Source organism: Ambystoma mexicanum, chromosome 3p (genome assembly GCF_040938575.1).
Source record: "Ambystoma mexicanum isolate Mex_15411 chromosome 3p, UKY_AmexF1_1, whole genome shotgun sequence".
Lineage (NCBI taxonomy): Eukaryota > Metazoa > Chordata > Amphibia > Caudata > Ambystomatidae > Ambystoma > Ambystoma mexicanum.
The window spans coordinates 262663078-262678214 of NC_090925.1; the positions used below are offsets into that span (position 1 = coordinate 262663078).

Sequence of the window (15137 nt, forward strand, 5' to 3'; positions counted from 1 at the left end):
GCTGCATAGGTTTCACTAAATCCACGCCAGACGACAGAGATCAAACAAGGCATTTATAGAAACAAAGGGAAAACAAGATCATGTCTGCTACAAAAGCAGAGCGTGTATGTTCTACCTCCCTTTTAATGTATGCTAAAAGAGTGGGGCTCTTTCCTGGGTCTGAGCTCTCCTTCTCAATTCTGGTTGTCCTGGTTACTAGGGGCTGTAAGGAGAGTGATACACAGGAACTCAGGCCAGGGTTCCAGAGAATTTAGAGAAGACAAAGTGTGTTCATTTGTCTCCCACTATGTTAATGAGAACAGGATCACGTGTATTAGTGGCAACATTTATTTTCAAAGTGTCTATGTAAAGCGCTTAGGTGTAAGCGCTATATATAAATAACACATCATTAGTCCTAGGAGTCATCAATGAGGGCGCCGAGTTAAGATAATCATCACTTCCCACATCTGCTGAATTTCAGGGGTTTTGCTGTGTTAAACCTGATATCCTTAACTGTCCCTTAACTCAAGTTTTTTCAATGAATATATATTCATTTATTCAAGGAAAACATTTTAGTTGCAGGGACGTTAACGTGAGAACTTAATGCAAATAAAACCCCCTGAAATTCAGACAAAGCCACCTTAACCTTGTGCCTCCTGTTGCGCATCCTTTGACCACAATGATGACATCATAGATGACACCCCTGATGACATCACTGGTGACATCACTAATTTCATCATCTATAACATCAGTGGTGACATCACAGATGACATTGTACCCTGTGGGAGACTGCACCAGCCGTGTCCTCTTAGCAATAGTTAACCCAATGTTTGGTATAGGCCTGTACTACACAAGATGGTAGTGACTGAGCAGCCAGGCCTATCTCAAGAGGGGTCAATGTGAGTCGTAGGGTTATTACACAGAAATTCACAGTGACAAGTATCCAAATAAACACTTACCCTCAAGGTTTCTTGATTAAACAATTATTATTTAATTTAACAGTCAGTTGAATAAGCCTTCTTTAGAAGGGAGCAAAATAAGTAACAATAATATACTCTCAGTTTCAATAAATCAGTAGACACCCATTTGGGATGGCACACAGATACTTCCTACACCCTGAAGTGACTTAAATAACTAGAACACTGTGGGCATTGATATATCACTGGCACCTTTAGAGCAATAATGAGGTTAGTGTAATAAGGGAAAAGATGAGGGAATAAAACAATGGTTAACAAATATTCTTAAGCAGGCAAGTACTTTTTGAACCCTCCAATGCAAAGTAAATTAACCCTTTCCTGGGGAGAAAGGTAAAGCAAAAATTCAGAGGTGAGAAGAGTCTTTCAGGGAGCCAGGACAGCCAATGCTAGTTGAACAAAAGTCTACGTGAGTTGAAGCACTTCTTGAAGGTAGGCAAAAAGTCTTGCACAATGTTTTAGAAGTCTTTGTATAAAATGAAGTCACTGTAGGACCATACGCTGGGAGGCTTGTGATGGGCAAAGCTGCAGTGAACTCTGCAAAGGCAACAAAGACAATTCTCAACTGAGAGCTAGCAAGGCTACACAATAATTTGATTTGACTGTTTATTTGTATAGCGCCTATACACAATGTGTTTCACAGAGGCAAGCAACCCCTTTTTTTTACAGTACCTTTGGTTAGAAGAAAGTGGTTCCAGCTGGCTTCTGTTCCTGTGTAGGTCTGCAAATCAAGTTGTTCCTGGGCCTCAGTCGTGGGGACAAGAGGAAGGACGTCTGGGGACTCCTCTGCCACAAATTGAAGGTAGGCGGCTTCAATGGGCAAACTTCAGATCAGCAGCACTTTGCGGTTTCAGCTTCACGCGACTCTCGCAAATAGCACCACCACGATTTTCGGATACCTTGATGGACTTTCCTCGCATCTGGGGTCCAGCACTCTGTTGAGGTGGCTCAGGCTTGGTCAGTCCTGCTTCATGGGAGTCCGGAGGATCTTCCTGGAGCTCGTGTCCGACTTAAAAATGATGCACTCAATGCTGGTGTTCCTCCCCCTGGCTATCGGTTCCTGCAGCAGCAAAAGTACAGCCTGCTCCGAGGAGATGTCCAGACAAGTTCACTCTGGGGTCGATTGGTCCCACCATATCAAGGGGCGAAGTTGTCCGTTGCAGGGCTTCTCTAGTCGAAGCGAATTCTGAGCTTCAGCAATGCAGCAGGGCTTCACCGGGCAAACCAACAGTCCAGGAGTTGCAGCAGGCGTCTCTTCCAAGTTCTTCTTCGGATTCCTTTTTCTAGTGATCAACTCTGCCTTCCAAGTCAAAAGGTTGCCCTTTTATGCAGGTTTCTCCCATTCATTCGCAGCCTAGCTGTCACTCACACAGCAGGGTGGCTGTCCTCCAAGGACAGCCAGCCAGCCAATCACCTTTGAGTACATTCCTGTAACCAAGGTGATTAGGCACAGGGTGTTTCGGGCACCTGCCTCGCTTCCTGCCCTGCCAGACATGCTGGAGCCAGAGGCAGGCTTCACCAGTGAATCCTGCCAAAGACAAAACGAATAAAGCCCCCCTGCACTGGAACTCCCTACCTCTTGCAATCTGCTCTACCCCCACCTTTTCCTCATTCCACACCTCCCTTAAATCTCTCCTTCACTCTCCTCCTTGAAACCCCTTCCCCTACCTGCCTCTCCTCCCTCCTTTACCTTTCCCCTCGACTATCTCCCTCCCCTCCCTTACCTCCCCACTCTCACCTTCCCCTTCCCTCCGCCTACTCCCCATCACCCCCTCTCCCCCTCCCCCTCCCCCAGCCCTATTCCACTATTCTCCCTATTCCCTTCAGTTAATTGCTCTTCTTGCTGTTTTGTTGATTGATTCATAATGTAACTTGCTTCTACCGTTATACTGTTTATGTTTATGTATTAAGTTGTTCAATTGTACAGCGCTTTGTTGTAAAGCGCTTTATAAACCAATAGGAGGACCAAACTTGGTTTGGCGCGCAGAGTACATCTTAAGAAGGACCTTTCCAACAAGAAATGGTGATATGAGACGACCAGGGCCATTTTGACAAAATGGGCACCCATGGGTGCTTTACTACAGCTGCAATTGCAACCAATGGTAAAAACACACAATGGTAGGAAAAAGTAAACCACTGCCACCAGTCATTAATTGGAGAAAGGGTAACATAAAAAATGTTACATGAGAAACTAGACAAAGGGATACTAAGTAACCCCTCCAGAACCCTATGGTAAGATAGCGTGTGCTGGGTCTAGAAAGTTACGAAATGTAAGTAAAGTCAATTTCACTTCACTGCTCTTGGAAACAGTAGTTTCACCAAGAGAAGGTATTTAAACCTTTGGAAAATCTAAGAGACTTCCCTGCGGCACTGCACTGAAGGTGCTGTGTGTCACAATGTAAAGATGATGCCTATGGAGTTTGTCAGACACCAAAGTCAAAAGAAACAGAGTCCAAATCACATAAAAATACAGGAGAGAGTGGGAAAAAGGTCTCACTCTCTCCAGGTTAGAAATGAAAAGTCCTAAAGTCCAGCAAAAAGAGCTGGGGGTCTCTAAGGTAGAATGGAATTATCACAATTCTGAGAATTCTCCCTAACGCCCTCCACCCAGGTGATCCTCCCTCACTTCTCTGCCCCCAGGGGCGCAGTCCAATAGCAATTGCCTTTCCCTTTCCAAGGGGTCAAAGAGTGCCCTCTGAAAAAAAGTTATGCTATCCAAAATAACTGCACCAGTGTCTAACCTCTCTTGCCACATTCTGGACAAATACGCATTGCTTACTTGCTCTCTCTTCATTTCCCCTCCTCACCCTGTCTGGCTTTCAACAGTACTCTGCTTTACAAAGAAAACTTGAAAAGTACACATACCATAGAGTCACTCAAACATAAAAACCCTTATAGAATTATGCTAGGTTACACGTGTACAATTGTGGCATTATTCCATCCATCTTGACTGGGAGACTACAAATACCGGGTTCATAGACATAATTTCGAATACAAAATATTCGAAAGTCAAAAAGTCACAAAAAAAACGTCGAATTTTTTTTAATGACGTTTTTTTTTCGAAATGGGGGGGTTCCCCCCCAACCCCCCTTTTTTTTTATTTTTACCTATTTTTTTCACAGAAACTAGAGCCCAAAAAAAAATATCGAAAAAAAAAACAATTCGACATTTTTTTTTTCGACATTTTTGATTCGACTTTTTTGACTTTCGAAATTATGTTTTCGAAATTATGACTGGACACCCAAATACCGTAATGCAATTCACCAAAAAGGTAAAAGAAATGGTCTCTCTGAGAGCACAGGGAACACAGAAGATCCTTAAACCATATCGGGGCATAAAATACCAAAAGGTTATTCTAGTATGCCTTGCAGGTGCAAGCTGGATTTGTAATTCTCCAAGTATCAGCAGCTCTTTAGCCAGAGCTGCTCTTTTCATGTGCGCCTCATGACAGCTTGACCTTTAGAGGGCAGTACATTCAAGGAGTGAAAGTAGCACGTTTAAAAAAAAAAAGAATGTGGATGCTGTGTTTTTTCTTAGTGTGTTATGAGATATTTAAAACAAAGAAAACACATGGCACCCGGGACTGTGGACTGTGTCCCAGCCATGCAGTAACTGGTGCCTACCCTACTTAGCTTCAGCGCGAGGAAGGAGGCGGCCCCCTCATGCCATATTTCGCTAAGTGGTCTTGTAAATTGTGCTCATCTATTAGGCTCATCTACAAGGGATGTCGACTGGGTGTGTTTGTAATATTATCCCTAATGTGACGTCTACTGTACCCAAGATCCCTCACGTGTTGAGATCCCTCAGATTATTTGTTTCTGACCAGAGGGAGTATAAAGTGTAAGCGTGGAGATTAGGTAAATTATGATGAGGTGTGAAAGCATCTATGATTTACCCAAGAACCTTCAACTCCAAGAGGCGAGGAAGGGCGGGCACATTTGAAGCTAAGCAGATATAGGCATCAGAAATATGATTACGGTGAGCAACGTATGCCTTTTGAGGCTTGTGGATATGCTTAGAATCACATGCTTTGCATAGATTAGAAATCAGTACTTGGAGAATGAGTTGGGTCATTTCAAGCTATAGGCAAAGAGATGCTTTAACACCGCCTGGCCAACTGTGCGTCACCTTCAGAATGTGACTCTAAACAGTAATGTTGTGTGAAAGTATGAACTGAACTCCAAGTGGCAGCTTTGCAAATGGCGTCGAAGGGCACATTTTTCTATGAAAGCTAGAGTTGCCCCTGTGCCCCAAGTTGAGTGTGCTCTTGGCTTGAATGGCAACGTTCTCTTAGCAAGAGAATAGCAAAGTTGGAAGCACTTGACAATCCATTAGGAAACAGCTGATGTAGAGATAGTATCACCCTCAATCTCTGCGGCTAGACATACAATAAACAGTCAGTTTTTCTGATTGGTTTTGTCCTTTGTAGGTAAATCACGACAGCCCTTCTGACATCTAGACTATGTAGGCTTTCTTTTTTGTATGCGTCGCTGGGGTGTTGGAAGAAAGCAGGACGTTCTATGGATTGATTTTACATGAAACTTTGAGATGAATTTAGGAGAAAAACAAGGATGTTTGCACAGCACAACTATGTCTTTGTGAATAATTACAAAGGGATCTTGTACCGACAGTGCTTGTAGTTCACTAACCCTTCTTATAGATGTGATAGCAACAAGGAAAGCAGTTTTATAAGTGAGGTGTTTAAGACTGGTTTTGTGCATTGACTCAAAGGGGGCCGCCAATGAGCATTATAAGTACAATATTGAAGTCCCAGCCGGAGTTGGGTAAGAAACCGGAGGGTATATTTTTTTTAACACCTTCCATGAACGCCTTAAATACAGGCACCTTCCACCATGAAACTGAACTTTGTGATGTGCTGTGTAGGCTGAGAGCAGCTGGATGTACTTTTAATGAATTGAAGATTAAGCCTGAATCTAATAGCTACAGTAGCTAGTGTATTATATGTGAAGGTGAACAGTCAATTGGATTGATTGTACATGCTTTGCACCACAAAAATCATTTCAATTTGTTGAAATAACAATGTCTTCTGTTTGGCTTTAGTGCTTCTTTTAGAATGTCCATGCACCTCTGGTCTAGATTTAAATTACCAAATTCTAGGACTTCAGGAGCCAGGCTGCTAAATTCAATGTCTGAGGGCACAGGTGAAGTGTTTTCTCTTGGTTCTGTGACAACATGTTGGACAAAGCAACATTGTTTGTAGGTGTAAAAACCATGTTTGACGTGCCCACATTGGAGCTATTAGGATCAGTGTTACTTGTTCCTGGTGCATCTTGTGGACTATTCTGTTGAGAAGAGGGTTTGGCGGGGGGTAGCGTACGCACATTTCCCTGACCAATTAATTAACAGAGAGTTCCCCTTTTAATTGTGCCTGGGGAAAACTGGATGCGTAGTCTTGGCATTGTGCGTTCAGTTGTGTAGCAAAGAGGTTTATGCCTGGGAATCCCCAGTGTGAGAAGACGCTGTGTAGCACGTCTGGTGTAATTGCCACTTACGTTCTGGGGGCAACACCGCACTTCTGCTTAGTACGTCTACCAGAGAATCGAGTAATCCTGGAACATGCTGTGCTAGTAGAAACATGTGTTTTAGTGTTGTGAGAGGCCTATGAGATATTCTCCCATGTAGACCCTTGAGAATTCTCTATTCAGGTGGCAAGGGGAGGGCTGTCGCTTTTGCATCCCAACCCTGGGGGTAGACGAGCGAGGATCAATCATTAAATACCAATTGGTCATCAATTGGGGAGCTGTGACCATTCTCAGGTACAACATCATCCTGACTGTCAATAATGGTCACATCTGGGTCATCTTGACAAAATTTGTCAGGATCATCACTAGGATCATCCTGGTCGACATACCACACATCTTCATCTGCATGATATTCCCCTTGGAAAGAGTCATGGGACAGGTCTAGGACGGTATGCGTGGGTGATGTGTGGCGCCTTAGTGATTTTGCCAGGGAATGTCCAGTTTCTTAGGGTTGTCCCCTTTCTAAATCTAATGTTTTTTTTGTCTAATTGGGTTTTTGTTCATAATGTCTATATAAAAAGGAAACTTTGTCCATTATTTCCTTGAAAAGTTCATTTGTCCATGTCCATGTTCTAGGTGTTTCAGTTACACCATAGCCTCACGGTCTTCTCTAGGCCTTTTTTTCTGTAGAGACTAATATAAAGGGAATGAGCCTCTTCATACTGTGGCACTTTGTGATGGACAGAAGGAGTGCGAGTAATGAGTGTATTTGACTGTTTATGGTATTTATCCCTACTAACGTGACTTTTATGCCTTTTTGACGTGTGGTTTTCGACGCCTGTGAAACATCCATTGCAGGACTTTTAGGCATGACGTGGTTGCAGAAGTACAGCAGGCTTTTCCGGTGCCTGGATGGTAGGCAGTGACGTGCCTTCCGCAAACGTGTGGCCTTCTTTCGTCGGCTCTGTCGAAGAGCGTTTCGGGTTGTGTGCTTATCTGTGCGACTTTGTCACTAGAGGCTTTCCCCATATCAGCGTGCTGCAACTGCGTTACGGGGCTGGGGACTGACAAGCGGGAGCCGGAAGGTTCCCTTGAAATGTCTTCGGCTTCAGACACAGAGCCGTCGCTGCCTTGGCCTTCCGGATCTAAATCAAAGACGCCAGCAGCCGTTTCTGACGGGGCCATCATTGCATGGGTCACCCACTGTTTGGTGCATCGTTTTTGGCCTAATTAATTTACAGGACGCACAACAGATCTCTGGGTGGTCTCTGGGAAGGCAGTGATCACCCACTCAATGAGTGTCCTTCCACAGACATTTTCTGCTGCAACTGGGACATGATTTAAAGGGAGTGCTCTTCATGGTGAGTGCGATTTTTAAAGGCAGCTAGGCAAAAGCAGTATATGTGAGTAGTGGAGGTATGCATTCTCTGATGGGTAATGAAATCAGTCCCTCCACTCTCCCTACTGCTCGGCCGAAGCCTGACGTAGGCTGAAGCCTGTTGCCTGTCTGATTGAGCAGTCGTAACCATTTGTTCGTCATTGAATTCATGGCGGAAATAAATATTCTGGAGGACCTAGATGCGTGAGGGCTCATGGGTACAGTAGACATCACACTTGGGATAATATTACAAACACACCCAGTCAACGTTTCTTTTCGAACTTCGAAAACACGTGCAATACTCTGAACCTACCACTAGATGGCGGCCTATGCAAAGCATGTGATTCTAAGCAGATCCACAAGCCTCAGAGAGAGATTATATATATATGACAATGCATTACTTACCGTAAAAGCATTTCTGATGGTTGTATCTGCTTAGATTCACATGCTGTGCATAGGTCCGACATCCAGTGGTCACTGCGGAGTATTGCATTTTGTTTTTCGTAGTCGAAAAGGGGACGTCGACAAGGCGTGTCTGTAACACTATCCCTATAGTGACGTGCGTTGTACCCACAATCCCTCACGCGTCGAGGTCCCTCTGTTTGTATTTTTCTGCCCTGAGGGAGCCTTATAGACGTGAGTGAGTACAGAAAAGAGAGATATAAAGGAAGTCTATGTTCCTTCCATCCGAGCGGGGAGGAAGGGTGGGCGCATGTGAATCTAAGCAGATACAACCATCAGAAATGCTTTTACGGTAAGTAATGCATTGTCTTCTGATGTTTGTTAATCTGCTTAGAATCACATGCTGTGCATAGACTAGCGAGCAGTACCCGGAGTTGGCGGTGGGTTATGAGAAGGAACAGTAGAGAAAAGATGTCTTAATACTGCCTGTCCCACCTGGGAGTCAGATCTAGAGTGTGCATCTAGACAGTAGTGTTTTGTAAAGGTGTGCACAGAACTCCAGGTAGCCGCTTTGCAGATGGACTCAAGGGGAACATTTGCAATGAATGCTATGGAAGCCCCAGTGCCTCGAGTGGAATGTGCTCTTGGCTTGAAGGGTAGTTCTCTCTTAGCAAGAGTGTAACAGAGAGTGATGCATTGAACAATCCATCTAGATATAGTGGATTTTGAGACCGCATCTCCTTCTCTTCCTGCTGCCACCGAGACAAAGAACTGATTAGTCTTTCTCAGTGGTCTGGTTCTTTCCATGTAGAACATGACAGCTCTGCGTACATCTAGTGTATGCAGACTTTTTTCTCCCGAGCTGGAAGGGTTTTGAAAGAACGTTGGTAGTTCTATAGTTTGGTTTACATGAAATTTCGAGATGAATTTAGGTGCAAACCTTGGGTGTGTGCGTAGAACCACTTTATTTTTGTGAACTGTTACGAAGGGGTCTAGTACAGAAAGAGCCTGTAGTTCACTTACTCTCCTAATGGAGGTGATAGCTATTAGGAAAGCAGTCTTAAGGGTGATATCTTTAAGAGTTGCCTTGTGCATGGGTTCGAAGGGAGGGCCCATGAGTCTGGAAAGTACCACATTTAAGTCCCATCCGGGAGCTGGGTTAGCTATCGGAGGGTGTATCCTCTTTACCCCCTCCATGAAGGCTTTGATAACTGGTATCTTCCACCACGACACTTTAAGTTGGGAAGTGGTGTATGCAGAAAGTGCCGCTAGGTGGACTTTAATGGAATTGAACACTAAACCTGAATCCAGTAAATGGGTCAAGTATAGAATAATGTCAGTAGGAGAGCAGTCAACTGGGTTGATGCTAGTACCTCTACACCAGATAACGAATCTTTTCCATTTGCTAGAATAGCAGTGTCGAGTATTAGGTTTTCTGGCTTCCCTGAGGATGTCCATACATCTCTGTGGGAGTTGTAAATGTCCAAATTCTATGATCTCAGGAGCCAGGCTGCTAAGTTCATGGTCTGAGGGCATGGATGCAGTGTCCTGCCCTTGTCTTGTGACAGCATGTTGTACGGGCAGGGAAGTTTCACTGGGGGAGATAGGGACATCTCCATCAAGTGAGCGAACCAAGGTTGCCGTGCCCACATTGGGGCCACTAGTATCATGGTAACCTGCTCCTGGTGCATCTTGTGCACCACTTTGTTGAGAAGGGGAGTCGGGGGAAAGGCGTAAACAAATTTCCCTGACCATTGAATCGACAGACCGTTCCCCTTGGACTGGTTCTGGGGGTACCTGGAGGCGTAACTTTGGCATTGTGAGTTCTCCAGGGTTGCGAACAGGTCTATATCCGGGAATCCCCATTGCGTGAAGATGTCTAAGACGATGTCTTCGTGCAATTGCCATTCGTACTCTTCGGGCAGGGGGAAGTCTCTGCTGAGTTTGTCTGCTAGCAGATTGAGTTCCCCTGGTACATGTTGTGCTAGTAGGAACATGTTGTGTTTGAGAGCCCACTTCCATATATTCTGGGACAGCTTGGACAGTCCTGGAGAGTGAGTGCCCCCTTGCTTGTTGAGGTAGTACATGGCTGTGGTGCTGTCTGTGAGGACCATCACTGTCTTTCCTTGTAAGTGTTCCTGAAAGGCTTTCAGTGCTTTGAACACCGCTAGTAGTTCCAGCAGGTTTATATGCTTGGATGCTAAACTCGGAGTCCACACTCCGTGTGCCGTTTGATGGGATAGGTGAGCCCCCCATCCTGTAAGGGATGCGTCTGTGGTTAGAGTGGCTTCCACTGTGGGTGTGGCAAAAGTTTTCCCTAATAACAGGTTTTCTTTTGTCCACCACCGTAGCGAGAGAACCAAGGCCTGCGAGACCACCACTAGATCGTCCCATTGTCCGCTGGCCTGACACCACTGGCTGTAGAGCCACTCTTGCATTGGGCGCATGCGCAGGCGCGCGTGAGGTACCAAATAAATACATGACGCCATCATCCCTAGCAAGCGCATTGCTTTGCGTACCGTCACCTCTCGGCCTGCTACATAATGGGAATTTGAAACAGCATGTTTTGGACCCTCTCGTTGGAGGGGAATACGAGGCCGTCCCTTGTTCGAATTAGAGCCCCTAGGAATTGTTTGGTTTGGCTGGGGTCTAAGCTGGACTTCTTTTCGTTGATGGAGAAGCCCAGTTGGGACAAAAGGTCTACGGTCTTTTGGGTATTGGAGAAGCATGTTTCGTAAGAATCCCCTGTTATGAGCCAGTCGTCGAGGTAAGGGTATACCGGGATGGATAATCTGCGCAGGTGGGCCGCTGCCACTGCCAGTACTTTCGTGAATACCCTTGGTTCAGATGCTATCCCGAAGGGTAGTACTCTGAACTGGTAGTGTTTGTCCTCTATTTTGAACCTGAGGTATTTTCTGTGCGATGTCAACATTAAAATATGAAAGTATGCATCTTTCATGTCCAGTGTTGTCATGTAATCCCCTTGTGATAACAGTGGGATTACCTCCTGTAAGGTCACCATACGAAACTTTTGGGGTTTGACAAAAATGTTCGCTGGGCGCAGATCTAATACAGGGCGCATGGTTAAGTCCTTTTTGGGTACAAGGAAGTACACTGAATAAATACCTTCTGTTACCTGTGATAGGGGGACGGGCTCTATAGCTTCTTTCTTCAGTAGTTCTTCCACCTCTTGAAGAAGAATGGAGAGGTGTTGCGGTGTCATGCACCGGTTCCGTGGGGGTTTGTACTTCGGGGAACCGTTGAACTCGATGCAGTATCCGTGGGCTATGGTGGATAATACCCAACGGTCTGACGTGATTCCCTCCCATGCTGAAAGGAACGATGTTAGCCGGCCCCCGACCGGTGATGCATGGGAGGGGAACCGAATTTTCGGGTCATTTGCTGGTATTGGGCGTGGAACCTCTGGGGCTGGAGCCACGACCTCTTCCTTTGCCACGGCGTTGGCCTCTTTGACTGAACTGGGTGTTACCCTGGTTGGTGGGCCAGTTGGAGCCAGAGTAATATTGTTGTTGTTGGTTCTGCTGCTGTCTTTGGCCACGAAAGGAGCGTTTATTACCATAGCCTCGCCTGTTAGGGGGCCTAGAAATTTGATCAAGAGTCTTGATGGTATCAAACTCTTTTTTAGCATGTTCTAGGGCCTCATCTACTGCTTTCCCAAACAGATGCGTCTGTTCAATGGGTTTATTTATGAGGGAGGCTTGGGTTTCGGGCTTAAAACCTGAATTGCGTAGCCAAACGTGGCGCTTGAGAAGTATTCCCTGCACTAGGGAGCGGCCAGCCGTCTCAGCGGCATCTAGGGAGTTTTTAACGATGCCCTGGTTTACCAGTGTGCCCTCTGATATTATAGCTAGCAGGCGAGAACGCAGAGGTTCAGGTGCTTCCTCTGCTTCGCTGCGCAGCTTGTTCCACTGTGCATCTGCGTAGCTAGCTAAAAGTGAGTTGTTATTAGCAATTCTAGTAGAGAAGGCGGCGGAGGTCGTGATTCTCTTCCCCAGTGCGTAGAGTTTTTTGCCTTCTTTGTCTGGAGGTGCTTCACTAGTGGATAGTGGCACCCCTGCTCTTTTTCTTGTGTTGGTAACCACAAGGGAGTCCGGAATAGAGTGTCCTCTGATGTATAAAGGGTCAGAGGATGAAGGGCTGAAGAGCTTTTCTATTCTAGGGTTGACCCCTCTTACTAAAGCTGGGTTAGTAAGGGAAGGAGAAATTCTTCTTTTAATAGAAGCCAGGAGTGGAATAGATTGGCTAACAGGGGCTTTTTCTTTGATGACTTTTTCTACAAAGTCAATGTCTGGAAGAGTTTCCCCTGTATCAATCTCAAAATGCGCTGCTGCCTTGCGCAATAGTGCATTGAGGGAAGGTTGGTCATCTATGGGAGAGGAGTTCCCATGTGAATCCTTGAGAGGAGAAGGGAGAAAGGCATCAGGGTCTGACTGTACTGATGGGGATTGCCAAGGCTGCACTGACGGTGAATGCCAGGGCTGCGAGGTAGCAGTATCCTCTTCAAACCCTGTAGGAGTGGTGTAAGGATCTTCTTCGAACCCCTCTTCCTCAAGTTCTACCTCTTCTTCTCCACCCAAACACTCCTCATCTTCTTGGAGGTATTGCTCCTCCTCAGTGAGGTCAACCAACCTAGGAATCTTGACTCTAGGGTCATCCTGTGGCCATTCTCTTTGTCTTTTGTGAGTGGGTGGGTCTTGGTTTCCTAGAAACCTTTCCATTTTCTCCATGCAAGAATGGAGTCTTTCAAGGGTCTCATGGGGTACCCCTGAATAGTCTAGAGGGGGGAAATTAGTGTTTTCGCCTTCGAATCGTTTCGAACGCTCCCACAACGTCGACGAGAGGTTCCCGTCTCCTTCTGAAAAGCCTTCAGGTAGTTCGGAAGCGTCCTTTGGAGAAAGGGGCAGTTCCTGGCTACTTTTGTGTTTTTTCGACGCGGTATTCGACGTTTGTTTCGTCGTCCGCGTACGTTCGTCTTCGGCGACAATTCTCGCTAGGCTCTCGGCCACGATTTTGTCCGTCGAGGGCTTTGGTGTCGACGTTGTGTGCGTTGCGCGTTGTACCTCGACGGTCGCTCTATGGAGCGTTGCGTCGGATGTTTTTGGGGTAGCGCCCGTGTTAGATGGAAGCCCAATCGCTGGTCGCGGCTGCGTTTGCGGGTGGGGCTTGTGACCTTTACGGTCTGCGGTAGACGCCGGAGTGCCCTGCGTCCCCTTCGGCGCTGATGGATCCTTCGTTCTCGACGAAGAAGAGCCGTGGGTAGTGTGTTTAGCCTTATGGGGTTTGTGTGCGTCCTTGTCGCCGGGGTGTTCATCCCCATAAGCAGGGCGTGAGCCGAGCCCGTCGGGGCCGGGGACGGACGACGAGGAGCGTGAGCGCTCCTTCTGGGGGTTCATGACTTCCGTAACGGACGTCGAGTTATCGCACTCCTCGTCACTTTCAGTAACAGCGGCAGCGGGTGAGGAAACTGACTTCGACATCGCGTAGTCCGCCCACCTCTTAACCCTACGTTCTTTAAGAGTCCTGGGTTTTAAGAGCTTGCAGGCTGCGCAGCTGTTCTCTATGTGATCGAGGGGTAAGCAACGATTACAGAGCTTGTGCTTATCTTTCCAAGTATATTTGCCCCTGCAGCGTGGGCAAAACTTAAATGGTGTCCTCTCCATAGCTGAGGCAATAATAGCTGGCGATAACAACCCCAAGGGAAAGAAAAGGGAGAAAGAAAGACATTCTCAAAGAGAAGAGACAAAGTTCTAACCCCCACTCTCCCTACTGTAAGTTGGCCGTCGAGGCCAGGCCACGTGTTCGGCAGCGCCGAAGGATCTCCTCCGCTCTTCCTCTCCGTCGAAAATAGTTCGGCGGAGAAACAGCTTCACAGCTAACGTCGAGGGGGAGGGATCGTTACCAGTATATTAAGTTATGACAAAAGGACCGAGGTCCGTGGTAAGTATAGCAATGTCTCTCTAGGAGCTCCGCGAAAGGCGACCAGAAACTGGGCGGAAAAAAACAATCTGAGGGACCTCGACGCGTGAGGGATTGTGGGTACAACGCACGTCACTATAGGGATAGTGTTACGGACACGCCTTGTCGACGTCCCCTTTTCGACTACGAAAAACAAAATGCAATACTCCGCAGTGACCACTGGATGTCGGACCTATGCACAGCATGTGATTCTAAGCAGATTAACAAACATCAGAAATATATACACACACACACACACACACACACACACACACGCGTAAATATTTCAAGTCACTCACTCCCTCAATTCTCCAATGCATGCCCATAGTACGCCATTTCTTACTCACCAAGGGTCAACTATCACTTGTTATTGGCTAGTGGAGAGTGCAGACTATGAGCCCTGTGTGAGGCAGTAGCAGGTGTTTCTTTCACCATTAGTTTGATCTAGGAGGATGCGAAAGGCATTGCTTTGATCACAGTCTGCAGCAGCATCATTCGGAAAATACAAAGGGCCACATAAGGCCGCTTTCCGCCCGATGGGTCTCAGTTCTCCCTTCGCGAAGTGCCATGCAATTCTGTAACCTCAAAACAACGCGAGAGCAGGCATCACTTTCCCTTGTTTATGAGCCATTTCAAGCATTGCTCGGGCCTCGCAATCAGGACATAGCAGGCAGAGCTCGGACTAGACAATGAGGCAATAAGAGGTATTGTTCTGAACACTGTGTGTGTTTGTAAAAAGAACTGCAATAATCACAGAGCGAGGACAAGAAAACCATTGGTCTAATAATGAGATCTGGGGTAAACATTGCCAAGCCCCTGGCAGGAATAAAAGTTACTCGCTCCTTGAGTTCACCCCACACAACACAGAGCGCGATGTCAGGCATCATTCTGAATACAAAATAAGGCAAGCATTTCAACAGCGCACGTGACAGACTGCAACAACTA

The 15137-nt window shown here is 46.4% G+C and overlaps 1 protein-coding gene across 2 annotated transcripts in view; it reads right to left on the reverse strand.

The window, feature by feature from the left end:
* Nucleotides 1-15137, reverse strand: part of SLC17A9 (solute carrier family 17 member 9) — a 227757-nt gene that overhangs the window by 28375 nt on the left and 184245 nt on the right. The gene's annotated exons all lie outside the window — the stretch shown is intronic.